This window comes from Rissa tridactyla, chromosome 4, assembly GCF_028500815.1.
Source record: "Rissa tridactyla isolate bRisTri1 chromosome 4, bRisTri1.patW.cur.20221130, whole genome shotgun sequence".
Taxonomy (NCBI): domain Eukaryota; kingdom Metazoa; phylum Chordata; class Aves; order Charadriiformes; family Laridae; genus Rissa; species Rissa tridactyla.
Window position 1 is genome coordinate 48,445,133 of NC_071469.1, and position 15,084 is coordinate 48,460,216.

Genomic DNA, 15,084 nt, shown 5'->3' on the forward strand with positions numbered 1-15,084 from the left:
GCGGGGCAGTGCCCTCACCAATAGGCCCGCAGTACATGAGCAAGGAAGCAGAGCAGGTGCAGTGACTCTAACCAGGGTCAGCCTCAGCCCAGTGGTTGCCAGACAAGTCCACAAAGGCAAGGCATGTCTCACGTCAAGCCATGAATTCAAGTCACTGGGTCAGGGACCAGGTATGTCTCCAACATAGCTCAGGACAAAGGGCCTGAGTTTAAAAGTAGCTCCCCCAAGCACTCTCCCAGGTATCTCCAGGGGCGAGACCCTGACAAGGCTTCACACAGCTCTCACACAGCTTCTGTGACAGCAGCTGAACCCCAGATAAGAGCTGTGCCTATCAGAGCTGGCCATGGGCACAGGCAGCCGAAGCCCTTTATGGGGAGGGGAGGGAAAGGTTGCAGAGCCTGTTGGTGCACTCTGGCTCTGACATAGGGGAGGCCCCTAGATCTAGTTCATGCCAATGACTCTTCTGTATCACCCCAAAGCTATCACAAGTGTATTAGTATTCATACCACATTCTTTCTTCCTTTTCAAGATCTTCCTAATCTCAAGAGGTGGTAAATCTCAAATCAGTGGGGGCTAACACCTCCATCAAGCAGTGCCCAGTGATCGAGGATAAGCTATTTTATCATGATCTGGAAAATAATACACAGATCACTATTTACCAGCTCAGCAGAAGAACTGAATGAAATGTCCAGAGCAAACAAGCAAACAGAAAAAAATCTGTAGCACCTTATGGAGACACAATCTGAAACTGAGACATCCACACTCATTCACACATCACATCACACGCTATTACAGAATTATATATGTTTCTGCAAAAGAGAAAGAAAAATGTTTAAAGTTTCCTTCTCACTGCACGTTTAGAACTTCTGATTCAATTTCCTCCCACTCTCCATTCGGTTTGACTCTACTAAGTATACCTTCCTCCTACATGAAACATTTAAGTAGCGTAACAGTCTCTGCGACTTAAACCCAGTCATCCATGGCACCTAATAGCTACTAAGAAGGCTCCTGTAGCATTCCTGAAGTTGGATAAGGCTGCCTTGGAAACCTAAGGGACAGCCTGCTGATACCGACAGCACAACATACAAGAGATATTGGATATACAGGTGTATGCAGTAGGTCCTGGAAACTGAACCTGGGAAAAATTACAACTGAAACACAGGCTGTATGCTGAAGACTATCTTCTTTGCTGCAGGAAGAAAATAAAACAGAGCCCTTACAGATTAAAACCAGTCAGCTACAAGCAAAACCATCTGTCTGAATCCTTGTTGTTGCTCAGCCAAAACTTCAGGAGCATGCATTAGCACTAGTAGCCAGACCCAGAATATTTGCCACTCCTATTACATCATGCAAGGAACTTTACTCAGGTGATGGCACAGACAAACAGACACTCAGAAGATGACGAAGCTCACTGGCAACACCAACTAACGCTGTGCTTTGTCACAGCCCCTTTAGGGACTCAGATTCAGATACCAAACAAACTCAAAAGTCAAGTGAGACTTGGAGATTAGCATCTGCTTGTCTGTTATCTAGAAGCTATTGTTGCAGTGTTTCACATTCAAACCAATAAAATCTGAAACACTAAGCAGTCCAGACAGACAACAGATTTTTCACCCTAGACTAAAAAAAACCTAAGGGAATCACAGAAGGAACTCCTGTTTAGAAATGAGAAATGTTAGCAGTTTTGTCAATGGAAAAAGTCCACCTAATTACTGCTCTAACCCTGTTTGGCTCTAGCTTGATGCTTCTGCTTTAGAAGTGTTGAGATAATCCTGAAACTATGGGGAAAAAAAAAAGCCACCAAGAAAGAGAAGTGGAGAGCAGAGCAGTGCTAAGAATTTCATCTTCTTGTGAATAATAGCTCTGTGCAAACTCTGATTCCAAGGCTGGTGAAGTAACACATTATGACAAGAGGAAAAGGGACTAGAATAACAAGAGAAGGAAAACAAATAGCCCTATCTCACTCAACACCACCAGAGACTATAAAAGAAGGGAAGAGAGTTCTCCTGAGCTTGGTACATCCCTCTATAGTGGGAAGGTCACAGGACAGCTTTTCAAAGTTACTGACCTGGAGGCCTTCCTGCTCTTTGAGGGCCACGCTTTCCACATCGTGTTATTCCAGAAAACAGAGACCAGGTCTTCAACCACTTCAACCACCAAGTCAAGGCCAAGGTAGTAGGAAAGCAGGTAACATTTACAAAAAAAAAAAAAAAATGCTTAGTATTTTCAGAAGCTTCCTTGACTTTGGAGGGGAAAGGTTAAATTAGTATGTCCACTGATGAAGAAAAACTACTGTCAAACATAGCCTAAAGGATTATTTTGCTGTCAAATCAGTGGATTTTACTGTAACGTGCATTAAAAACACACTGCTGGATTTCAAAGCACACAGGCTTTATCGCTGAGTGGGGCTATCTGTAGTAGGCACCACGGGAACTGTAAAACAAGACTTCGAATGTAAGGCTTATTCTATTCAACTAATTCAGCCTACAGAAGAGAAGTTTTAGAGGTGACATAATTGCTGAATATAGGGATTTACACACAGAAAAGCATTTAATAGAAGGAGGCAGACAGGCAGGCTTTCTGACAAAGACATATGTGAGCCAACAGCTGGAAGTTCAACAAGACAAATTCTGTCTTATTTAAGTAAGATGTAATTTCTGGGCAGCTAGAGCTACAACAGCATAGCTGTGGAGGTCACCATCTTTTGGAGTCTTTATGACAAGACTGTATGTCTTCTAAAACCACACTTACTGTCTAGCTTCAGAGGAAAAATTCCAAAGCGTATGTTCAAGCTGGCTGCTTCCCTCATGAAGTCAAGATACCTCTGTGGTGCGTTCATCCTTCAGGACAGGCAGTGAAGTTTGAAATGGGGCTGATTGCAGAGCAGCCTACAAGAGTGCCTTTGGTACTAGTGTCAAGAGAGTGGTCCAGCGTTGTGTAAGCAGCCAGGGCCCAGTGTCCCCCAACTACCCTTGCACATGTGAGACAACAGACCAACAGCTTCATGTGACAAAAGTCTAGAAGGATATCAGAATTGGTTAAGAATAACTTGCCCACCACAGGGATCATGTATCTTCGTCTGAAGCATTTGGCAGTGGCTAGAGATAGCATACTAAAAGAGACAGCCTACTGGGCAGACACGGTCTGGCACTTGCTATATCCCTGGCACAGGCTGATCAGCACACAGGGTGTCCTTGGAGGTCTCCTATGCATGCATCGACCAGAGCTGACCCTACTTAATTTATGAGCTCTTCTGAGATCACAGCCTCATGTATTACGGCTCCAGGCTCTATTGAAATGATCTTTATTAAAATAAATTCCAGCTGCTTGGAAGGAGTTAGAGAAACGACAAAAAGAAGGCAAACTCCTCCATTCCCTAACTGACTGAGAGCAGAAAAAAGGAAATAGTTACAGGAGACCAAGCAAAATTCAGCTGGCTCAATTGAAGGGGAATGAGAAAAAGATCTGGTCAAAGAACAAGCAATTTTGATAAAATGGGATGCGTACAAATGCTGAGGCAGCACTCGTGGATAGGCAATGTACAGGGCAAACAGAGGGACGGAGGCAGAGGGACAATGGGTCAGGAGGGCACTTGATAAAGCTTCTGACTGAAGGTGGGATGCATTTTAATAAATCAGATTCATTTGCAAGGGGTCTTGAGTGCTTGTCCCTTTCCTGTTTTGTCTGTTCCCTGGCCTTTGGTCTGCTGTATTTCCTTCCCCAGGATGCCTGTGGGCTGTTAATGGAGAATATTAGGGAGCAGCACCAGGATGTACCTCATTCTGCATGTTGTTGCCAGCAGCCTACATGTTGATTATTGTCCCTATTTGGTAGATACTCTTTTTATCCTTGTTCGGCTCCTCAGGAATTTTGAAAGGATGAAATTTCTAATGAAGTCTGGTGTTCTTGTCCAGCCACAACTAATCAGGATTGTGGCCTGCTAAGGATCTCAGAAGGAAAGCTTGACTTTTCTGTCCTTTCATGGGCCAGCAGCTAGGAGAATAGATCTAGACCCTACCAGAGCAGCAGAATTGCTCTCTTTGGTCATGGCATTGCAAGGAAAAGTGCAGTTTCCAGAACTTGGATGCTCAGGAAGGTACTGTAATGCACAGTGGGGAAGAAGCTGAACAAATGTGATTACTTGTTGATTTAGGTGGGAACTATGTTCACGACATACTCATGAACTAGTTAAATTTAAAACCCTACAAAAGCTGTAGCATTCATCCCTCTTTCACCATCACATGCTGAGTCTGTGCTCACCTCAGTGATGCAGAGACCAGCGGCATGGCAGAGCCACCCACCGCTCCCACTGCCCCTTTCAAGACTTAGGGAACTGAGACGTTAGCAGTGCCTATGTGACCTTGTCCACACTCCTATCTTTCTGCTTCCCAGGGATGAATACTCATGGCTTTCTAACAGATTTCTCCATTTTTAAACAACAGGGCTAACAGCTTGCTTTCAGCAAGGAATTCTGGAGTCTCTTCACAATCGTTACTTGATAGTGCTTGAAATAGCCTTTCCTGGCTGGTGTCAGGGACCACAGACATGACTGATATTTTACCTGAGATTCCTAGGTCCAAGCCAACTGTAGTGGAAAATAAAACAAAAAACCGCCTTGGAGTCTGGGATCTGTTAGTTTCAGTGAAGTGGAAACAGCACATCTCTAGTATAGTCAGCAAAGCAAAAACATTTGCCAGTTAACCCTGTAAATAGGGAAGATCTGCAGATCTTCAACAGTTTCACAGCATGCATTGCCACTGTGGGAAGGATGTGACACCTCAGTAAGTGCAGGTTCTACTGAATGAGAGGAGAACATTCCAGTTCAGCTGTCATTTAGCTTAATGTCAGCTCTATCGGAGGGGTTTAATGTGAATACTGTAGCTGAAAGCCATTAGACTTTTCCCTCATGCTAGCATCAACCACTTTTGGCAAGGCTGTTAAATGGAATAACTTGCAGAGTGAGCCAGAAATAGGGCCTGGGGAACAGATTCTTCAGATCACAAATGTTAAACCATGAAGATGGATTGGTGACAATGAGGGTGGAGTGGAGAGAGAAGTTTCCACATACCGATTTTTCTCCCCCATCACCACCACAGATGTGTTTTACACCCCAAAAAATGTTTGCAATGAGTGTAGCCCAAAGGAAATTCCAGATCTTACTCAAGAGTTGAAACTTGAAAGAATCAGCTAAATTTGAGATTAATCAAATGGAAGGTTAACCGTATGTGCTAAGCGTAACGGAGTTGCCCATGTTCAGGTTCTGCAGGCAATGGATAGAGGGATAGGAATGGGCCTAAGAAGTGCCTGTAATCTATAACCTGAGACTCTCTTCACCAGTTACTGGAGGGCTCAGCTCCCAGTTTAGATTAGGTTTTCAACTGTGACTAGGCTACTAATTTAGGCACCTCAGGTATGTTCCCAAAGTTAGAGGGATGAGGCTTACTTTGGGGAACTCTTGGCTTTAGAAACAAGGTTCTTAAATGGTTCTTTGAATTTTATGGCTCCTGCCTCTGCCAGTTTCACCACTACCGCTGAAGTCAGAGCCCAAGTGAGCCACTCTGGTTTACCAATTTTCACAGGAACTCCCTCAGCATAAAAGAAAATGCCTCCTCATTTATAGCTAAACCAAAAGTATGCCAGGATAAACGGTTGCTGAAGAGTGAATACCACATCAGGTCAGGTCAGATCAGAAGTAAGGAAGATAAATGTTATTTGTAAAAAAGAAATCAAATACAGAAAGAGGCTTATTGTGGGCCACAGAGTGTTCGTACTGTGTCTCATATAGTTCGTCTAAAAATTGAACTTATATGTATATGTTTAATGGAAAGATTTTGGAAAAATAATTTTGGAAGTTTGATAGACTTGGAGACTTACAATTTCTTTAAAAAATCATGAAAATGTATTACAGAAAAGCAGAAATACAAATATATGTACTAACACGTTACTCTAGTAATATAAGATAATTTAAGGAGCACCCTTTAGGGGAATGAGATAGTTTACATAAATATGTTGTGTACTAGATTTAAAAGACAGCTAAATATTTACTAAGACCTGGGGGGGGAGTGGGGTGGAGGAGATTTTTATAGCACTGTAAATGAAGAGGGAGCAGAAAGACAGGAGAAACATACTTCAAATTTATATGCCCAGTACTGAGACTTGAACTAAATACAGAGCCACAGAACAATGCTCCCAAACAGCCACAGTTCTGTCACATGGGGGCCTGGTAGGTAACACCTCTCATATCACTATGGAAATGTTAGTTGGGAAGTGTCCCACCAATTTTTGGCTTAAGTAGAATTTTTTCCCCAATGGAATAAGTGCAGTAACTAAATACAAATTCGTGGAATGGGCTGAATGCTGCAGGTCAATATCTTATCAGAGTTTGTGCCTATGTTCAAATGATGAATTAGTTTTGGCAACCAAATTTAGAAATTTATAGCCTTAGTACTGTGAATCTATTTATTGCTGTTTTTATTTTTCTTCAATAGAGGGAAGGCTAGCAGCCAGGAAGGAAGCCTATAAATCATAGAATCGCTGAGGTTGGAAGGGACCTTTAAGATCATCAAGTCCAACCATTAACCTACCCTGACAAAAACCACTTCTAAACCATGTCCCTAAGTACCACATCTACCCTTTTTTTAAACACCTCCAGGGATGGTGAATCCACCACCTCCCTGGGTAGCCTATTCCAATGTTTAATAACCCTTTCAGTGAAAAAATGTTTCCTAATATCCAATCTAAACCTCCCCTGACATAACTTGAACCCATTTCCTCTCGTCCTATCACTTGTCACCAGGGAGAAGAGGTCAGCCCCCATCTCTCTACAACGTCCTTTCAGGTAGTTGTAGAGGGTGATGAGGTCTCCCCTCAGCCTCCTCTTCTCCAGGCTAAACAACCCCAGCTCCCTCAGCTGCTCCTCATGAGACTTGTGCTCCAAACCCCTCATCAGCTTCATTGCCCTTCTCTGGGCCTGCTCCAACACCTCAATGTCCTTCTTGTAGTGAGGGGCCCAAAACTGAACGCAGTACTCGAGGTGGGGCCTCACCAGCGCCGAGTTCAGGGGGATGATCACTTCCCTAGACCGGCTCACCACACTATTCCTGATACAGGCTAAGATGCTGTTGGCCGCCTTGGCCACCTGGGCACACTGCTGGCTCATATTCAGCCAGCTGTCTGCCAACACCCCTAGGTCCTTTTCTGCTGGGCAGCTTTTGAGCCACTCCGCCCCAATCCTGTAGCGCTGCATGGGGTTGTTGTGACCCAAGTGCAGGACCCGGCACTTGGCCTTGTTGAACCTCATACCATTGGCCTCAGCCCATCAGTCCAGCCTGTCCAGATCCCTCTGCAGAGCCAACTTACCCTCAAGCAGATCAACACGCCCACCTAGTTTAGTGTCATCTGCAAACTTACTGAGGGTGCATTTGATCCCCTCATCCAGATCATTGATAAAGATATTAAAGAGAACCAGCCCCAGCACCAAGCCCTGGGGGACACCACTTGTGACCGGACACCAACTGGATTTAACTCCATTTACCACCACTCTCTGGGCACACCTGTCCAGGCCATGAGCAGCCAGTTTCTCCAGGAGAATGCTATGGGAAACAGTGTCAAAAGCTTTGCAAAAATCCAGGTAGACAACATCCACAGCCTTTCCCTCATCCACTAAGTGGGTCACCTTATCATAAATGGAGATCAGGTTTGACAGGCATGACCTGCCTTTCACAAACCCATGCTGACAGGGCCTGATCACCCTGTTCTCCTGCATGTGCCATGTAATAGTACTGAGAATGATCTGTTCCATGACCTCCCCAGGCACCCAGGTCAGACTGACTGGCCTGTAGTTCCCTGGATCCTCCTTCCAGCCCTTCTTGTGGATGGGTGTCACATTTGCCAACCTCCAGTCAGCTGGGACCTCCCCGGTTGTCCAGGACTGCTCATAAATGATGCAAAGTGGCCTGGCGAGCACTTCCGCCAGCTCCTTCAGTACCCTTGGGTGGATCTCATCCGGCCCCATAGATTTGTGCACCTCCAGGTGCTGAAGCAGGTCCCTCACCATTTCCCTTTGGATTACAGGGGCTTCATTCTGCTCCCCATCCCTGTCTTCTAGCTCAGGGGTCTGGGTACTCAGGGAACAACTGGTCCTACTGCTGAAGACTGAGGCAAAGACGGCATTAAGTACCTCAGCCTTTTCCTCATCCTTGGTCACTATGTTACCAGCCCCATCTACTAGAGGACAGAGATTATCCTTAGTCCTCTTTTTATTGCTAATATATTTATAGAAACTTTTTTGTTGTCCTTGACAACAGAAGCCAGGTTTAATTCTACCTGGGCTTTGGGACTCCTGATTTTTTCCCTACATAGCTTCACTACCTCTTTGTAGTCCTCTTGAGTGGCCTGCCCTTCCTTCCAAAGGCCATAAATCCTCTTTTTTTCCCCCCTAAGTTGCAACACTAGCTCCCTGTTTAGCCAGGCCGGTCTTTTTCCCCAGCGGCTTGTCTTCCGGCACATGGGGACAGCCTGCTCCTACGCCTTTAAGACTTCCTTCTTGAAAAACATCCAGGCTTCCTGGGCTCCTTTGCCCTGGAGGACTGCCTCCCAGGGGACTTTGTCAACCAGGCTCCTGAAAAGCCCAAAGTCTGCCCTCCGGAAGTCCAAGGTAGCAATTCTGCTGATCCCCCTCCTTGCTTCTCCCAGAATCGAAAACTCTATCGATCTTAACATTACAGAGGGGAAAGGGTAAGGTGTTTTACCTAAACACAGGGGCTAAACAAGAAATAAAGTTTTTTTAGAGACTAAGGGCAACATGTGACAGATTTCTTTTGAAGATTTTCAGTTACTGAAAAATAGAAGAAGTCTGCAGCATACATCCCCTTCATTCCTTTCATTCCAGATTTTATTAATTTTCACAAAAAAGTTGTAGGCGTTTCAACTAGAAACAAAAACATTGTTTCTTTTAAAATAAAAAGTTATTGCAGATTATTGCCAGAAAGAAAAGAAGTTACAAAAGAAAGCCAGCCTGCGTATCTCTTTGGAAGATGGTATAACCTTTGAGTTTTTCTGGGATGAGAAGAGTTTGTGAATTACCTCTCCTTTACATGAGGTATCTGACCCAAACAGTTGTTTGCCACTCTCCGCTGTGGATCACATGTGGGAAATGCACAGTCGCCATGGGGAAACAGCCAAGTAAAACAGTATGTGGCACAAGACTGCTGAAGGAGTGATGGGATCAGCACTTGTAAATGATAAAAAAGCCTGGCATCCGTTGAAAGTAGCCTGAAGAGCTCCAACCTGCGTGGGAAAGCACAAGAAGTGGCAGCAGATATTTAACTGTTCTCATAAAACTTTCCATTGGCTATTTGCAGTGATTCCTCCTATCCCCAGATGAGATGAACAAAATTGCCTAATTAAGTCCACATCTTTGGATGTCCCAATTAAACCAGCTTCTCATCTCCTCTTGCTGAGAGGCACCCTGCATTCCCTGATTGAATCTAGTGGCAACATTTAGTGTAATACGCTGAGAGTTTATGGCTAAAGTTTGAAGCTCTGAGAATCTCTCCCATGCCCTTGCATTTGGGATGCAGCCGGTAAGCAGCAGACTCTAGAAGGAACACGGATACTTTAGTTTGAAATGAGCCATTGAGGAATTCATAAACTCTCTGGTAAGAGCAGGTGACGACAAGAAGCACTTGAGGGTAATAGGGGCTGGCAGTGGCTTCAGAAGAGGATTGCCTCTTACCTTGGCAAGCACAGGGGAAACTCCCTCCTCCTCCTCTTTCCCTTAAACTGAAACGACCCCCCTTGGAGCATTTTGGAAAGGAGTGTTACTGTACTAAGATGACAGGGCGGTCTGCCACATGGGTCTGAGGAACTGGTTCCAAGAAAGAAATCCTCATACGCACAGATCACAGGAACTTGAGCCCTTTTTGTATCAAAGCAACTTCCTCAAAGGCCTTCAAAATTCATTCTCCTTTCCAAGGCCTAATGAAGTCAGAGACCTTCAAGGGAAGAGAAAAGAGATCCTGCCAAAGCGCCCCACTCCCTGGATTTTTAAGAGATCAAAACATTTCAAGCTGCTAGTTCTGCAACTAAATGTGGGATAAAACGTGACAATTTATCCCATATAACAACACTCCCTCCTTCTTTGAGTCCCTACTTTGAGAAGGGTTGAGGGTAGGGAGAGATGAGGAAGGGAGAAAAATCTCTGAAAGGAGAAAAACTGCTAAAAGAATGCAATGACATTTTAAAAACCGGAAAACTGATTTATCCTGAAATATCATTCTATCAGTGGAATGAGGCAAGGTCAAATGCATCTATTACCTAGTTATTATCTAGTTATTAACTAGATAGACTCTTGATTTCCAAGGAGTAGAATCAGTGCTTTGATACATTGTGCGACTCACAAAAGAACAGTTTCAGGTCCCAGCTGTAGGACAATGGTGACAGCAAGATCAGCAGCTGATTACTCTGCAGCACCCCATCTAAGCTGTTTTGGTGCAATTTCCCCACAAAGATCAGATCAACTTATGGCTGAGGTGAAACCTTAGATCTCAAGAAGCTTTGCCCTGGTGAGTATTTCATGGGAATCCTGTAGGAGCAGGCAGTAAGGGCTCTTTAATGGTTAAACAGAAGATAGAAAGGTGTGGGATTCTGGGACAAGAGTGTTGTGCTCAGTTGAGATCTTCGTCCTTCTGGAAATGAATACCATGAGGTTTATTCAAAGACAGAGTTATTCAGACTTTAAGACTCATGTCAACACAAAGAGTATACTGAAGGTCTCATGAGGACTCTAGATTGCCTGCCATCTCTTCACTTAAGGGTAGTGATAGTGGTCCAAGTCTTCATCCAAACACTGCATATCCTACAGGGCTCACTGATATGTCCATACCTAATAACCATTTTTTCCTGATTTTAGTTTTAAAGCTAGTCCAGGTCCAGTGACCACTTCCAACATTAAGCCTCATGCATTTGCCAAGGCCTTCACTAGTCTTTTTCTTAATACTACAAACCCTGAGTAGATCACCAAAACCCCTTTTAGTCCCCAGCTCTCCTGAATGCTGCTCAACCCTAGCCTCACCTCACGCTGTCCTGACTGGGACTTAAACATCCATTGTCCCCTCTTGGAACCAGCTCTTATTCTTGCCCTGTAGGCAAGGCAGGACAGAACAATGAATCTTAATCCCAGCCCAAGTCCTAGCCTTGGCTCTGGTGACAAGACACCAAGCAGTTCTGTTTAGGGTCCTGTCACCTGTGCTGAACTTCAAAGCAGCCTTATGACTGTGCTCTCACTAAAAGATAAAGTTAGGAATAAAATTACTCAATACTAAGTTGCATTCACAGACATATCCCAAAGGGTAGACATCAGCAACATCCTAGGAACTACCACGGCTTTGAGATCATCAGGGTTTAGCAGACCACAGTTTAGACCAGCATTAGGAGGTAGTAATGAACAGTTTTTACTGCAATAGCAGAAGCCTTGCAGTCACAATGAGGCTGTTGTGGCTAAGTCCTGGTGACCCCTGCCGAGCTTGCAGGGAGGCCTATTTCAGTGCTACGTGAACTCCAGGGTTCAGACTGGATGTATACTTCTTTTTCCAAAATTTTTTCCAAAAACATCAAAGAGTTTCAGTTTGTCTCCTGCGTGTAGGTTTCCAAAAGTAACCTGTGACTGCGTGCCAGAAAGCTCCTCCAAGCCATGATTACTTTCAGGGACCCAGTGCCTCAGCAGCCTTTTATTAAAGTTAGGATTATGGATAGGAAGTAACTATGTTGATGATGTTTGTTGATGAATCCCAGAAATTTGCACAAGTGGACAAGAATTGTTGCAGCTAGGGCTCCTGGGCTTGTGCTTTATTTATGGCTGAGCCTGCAACATCAAACTATCTTGAATACTGGAGGTGTAGCTGGGGTTAGGCTTTGCTTTTGGAAAACAAGTACGGAAATAACAGTTCTTATTATGCCCTCAAGGCTTGCAGAAGTAGAAAGAAAACAGCAGCATTCAAGGGTGTTATTTAGAAGACAGGGGGTCTCAGCAGTTATGATGCAGTCAGGGTTCACAAGAAAAATGTGGAGAATGTGAGTTGGTTTTACATACTAAAAGGCTTCCACAGATAGAAGAACTATGTTCAGTAGGATCCTATACCTTACAGTTACTTCACTGACATGCTGTGACAAAGCCTACACCTAGGAAGGACTCAGACTGAACTTTTGTCTCCCATGACCAAGTTACAAAGTACTGGTAGCAGGTGGACCACAGCTGCTGGTTTTTCTGGGCACAGTACCCAAGCGTCACTGCACCACGGGCGTTGAGATCACAGTCAAAGGTTTTTCTAGGACCTTGTACCCAACTGGCAACAAAGCGGTTTACATTTACTGTCTAGACCTAAGCCAATCAATAGCTCAACCTTCTCAACTCATTTCACCTGAACTAAAACATTCTTTTTTTAGTGTTATAGTTTTTTAGAATTCAGCAGTAAGATGTTCTTGAATCTATTCCATCCCAAAGCTAACCCTAAATTCGCCATGAATTTACAGTACCAGAAATTTTCCTAAACTAGAACCTCCTTGCATGGCTACTCATCCTTCATTCTTAACTCACGTCTCATTTCATTCCCATCAACAAGAAGTTACTGAAGCCACAGAATCCTATCAACACCAGCCTTCATCCATTCCTGAGGACCTGGCCAATTCCAGCTTCAGTGTTTCTTGCACCAACCCTCACTGTACTTGTAACTAACTCCACCACAAAAAAAAAAAAAAAAAAAAAAACAACAACAAAAGCCATCCAAACAAAAAAAAGTGGTCTGTTAGGCTTTGCATACACACTTTTCATTCATCACTGTACACTATGCTCTTCAGTCACTTCCTTGACAAATTCTGGATAATCCTAAACCTGACACAGCATGCCAGGCTGTTCCCTTCAGCATGTCTCACAGCAGCAGTGTTATCTGGTCAGGCTTAGGCTCAATGACACCGCCCAACCAGATTATCAAGATATTCTTCTTCTATCACCAGTTAGTCTATTATAAACAGGTGAGCTTCACAGTTTTAACAAGCTTTTATTTGTCCTTGTGTGGATCCTAACCATAATCTTTTTTTTCCAGTGAGATAGGTTTTGCTTTACTGGTGGAATCTGACAACAGCAACCATAAGCATGACAAGCCTTCCAGGACCCTGAAACATGCCATACTCTCAAACCATCTTGTCCTGGGCTCTTACCCTTATGTGAAACATCTCTGCATATTATAAACCAATTACATTCCTCAGCTGTAGTCTTCTCCCTGCAAACAACAGTTAACTAGTTTTAATGCTGAATTCTAGCATGACCACACACGCAGGAGGACAGGCAGGAAGAGATTGCCGCATTAAGGATGGAGTTGGGCTTGCATTTACATGGCGCAGAGCTGCTGGCGGTTCTGCAAAGCCCTTAACAAGGTCCTGATGGCACCAACAGGAGCACATGATAAAACCTCTTTTAGCTGGGGAGAATAAAGGGTTGAGCGGGAAGCAGTCATCCTAGAGATTTCACCATTAAGACAGAAGGTAACAGACTACCCCTTCCTACCAAGTTAATTTCAGGGTACAGACAAAGAGACTGCTTCCTCCTGTACTTCTGCTTTACTCTCCTTTTTGCTGTTGGAGCATCAGAGTCCTCAGCATGGCTTGCAATGAATTCAAGAGGAGACGAGAAGATCTCATTACCATTTTGCTGCCTATTAAAGAGTGAGACAATCTAGTTGTGCTAAAAAAAATAAATAGCTGTATGCAATTATGAGAATCGCCAGCCATCTCATTTTATGTCAGGCAAGACTATTGCCTAATAGGAAGACAATGTAATCCTGCTGTTGCCTTGCTCAGATGAGAGACGGCCTTGAGATGATTGGCCTCCACTATACGCAGGCATGAAATTGCCAACTTTACGATAGCCATCTGATCAGCAATGTGCTCCCTGCATCTTCTCATCACATAAAAGCTGGTGTAACCAGCTTCTTCACTACTCTAACAAAGTGCAAGCTCCTCACTAATGACCACTGGGATACTGAGGGAAATTTAAAAGAAAACAAGAAAGGGTTCCCAAATCCCAGACACACCTCTACTTGGAAGCCTCGGTCCCTCTTAGGACATCTTACCACTTCTGCTCACAGCTCACCAGCGAGTGCAAGGGGATTCTTTGCAACCAAGAGCCTACAACCCACAACATTCTGTATCCAGACTTTCTCACTAAGATTTGGTACTTTACTAGCCAAAGCGGGAGTTGCTGGGGACTTCAGGAAGAGCCAGCAAGCATGAGAAAGAACATTCAACCCAGGGTGTTACAGGAGGCAGAAGACTGTTTTCAAAACATCTGTGGTGAGATTGTATAAAGCAATAGACAGACTGCCAATACTTGGAAGTACTCAAACAGCAACTCTGGCAACCTAGCAGATTGTTTTATAAACAATTGTTTTCAGACTGATCCTGAAATTAATGGGAAAGGCAGCAGAGTCGCTTAAGGATAAAGGTGCTGTGGTTTCTGTATTCCCTCCTGACTACTTGCACAACAGCAGCCCCAACCAGAGCACTACTTCTCAGGCACGGGGCTTGTGTCCTCCCCCTCTCACGCTGCCAGTGAGAACCGACGTGCCAAACCTCGACAGCCAAAAAACAGCCACCTGCTGTCCTGCCTGTCCCATGGTCCCAGCTGCCTGAGAGCAGCTCTTTCAGAGAAACCCGCCTTCCATGTCCCCTCCACGCTGGACCGCAGCTTGTCCCGCTGCCCTTCATGGCCAGGCCACAGTTTGGCGTTTCCTCAGCAAACCAACCTACCTGGCCGTGCCGGCTGCCTCTTCAGGGCCATAGCTGACTTGGGGTCCATTCCTGAGGCTCCTCCGGGCACATCTCCCTCACAGGCGGGATCTGCTCCTGCACCCCGTTCCCACCACGTCCACGGCACCTTGCAGAACAGGCAAGCGAGGCCTTGGCTCGTCCTTTGCCGCCTCGAGGAGGCAAGCGGCTCCCAGATGTACCGACTCGGCCACCAGACAACTGCGTGGTTTACAGCGGGCAACGGTCCTGAGGTGGTGGCCTCGCCATCGCCTTACACACTGC